This window comes from Euprymna scolopes, chromosome 16 (assembly GCF_053919585.1).
Source record: "Euprymna scolopes isolate OS-2025 chromosome 16, ASM5391958v1, whole genome shotgun sequence".
Taxonomy (NCBI): domain Eukaryota; kingdom Metazoa; phylum Mollusca; class Cephalopoda; order Sepiida; family Sepiolidae; genus Euprymna; species Euprymna scolopes.
The window spans coordinates 77,860,300-77,861,006 of NC_136497.1; positions in this window are offsets into that span (position 1 = coordinate 77,860,300).

Consider the following 707-nt stretch of genomic DNA (forward strand, 5'->3'; position numbering starts at 1 on the left):
GAATAATAAAAGAGTTTTTCAATAAACATGCTGTTTTCCCTGTATTAAAGGTTTAAAATTATAAAGTATTTATAGCTCTAGTCCTGCACTATTGATCTATTGCTAAAACTTTATGTTATACAACTTTACGTTTAAAAACTTTACATTGTAAATGGAAATTTGTATTTAAATTATATATGTAATGCTCCCTATCTTGAGTTGAGCATATTGGGAAGTGATATACAAATTACCATTAGTGTATGAAGCGATGCTCTTTGTGCAAACAAATTGAGCTTAGATACTTTGAACAATGTCAAAATATTGTTAATTCACTGCCCGCATAACAGCAGCCGTATAGTGCAACGGTTAGAAGCTCCGATTGTCGTCAGGGCGATCGGGTTTCGAGTTTGGCTTGAGGTCGTTGCTTCTCTAGCCGCACTGATGAGCTGCGAAACAGTAATGTATGTGGATGACTGTATATATTATTTTTAAAAGATAATTATCCAGCTACTCTGATGAGTCGTAGACGACGAAACACGTGTCAGTGGATAATTATGTTTTAAAAACAATACATATTCCGCTCCCCATTTAACGCCGAATATTCAGTGTAGCTTAATCGCCATATATATTTTATAAATTACTAACTAGCTCTACCTACGTATTGAGCACTTCTGAAGTAAATACTTAAAGTTTACACATAAATCTATACTTTCGTATATTAATTTCAT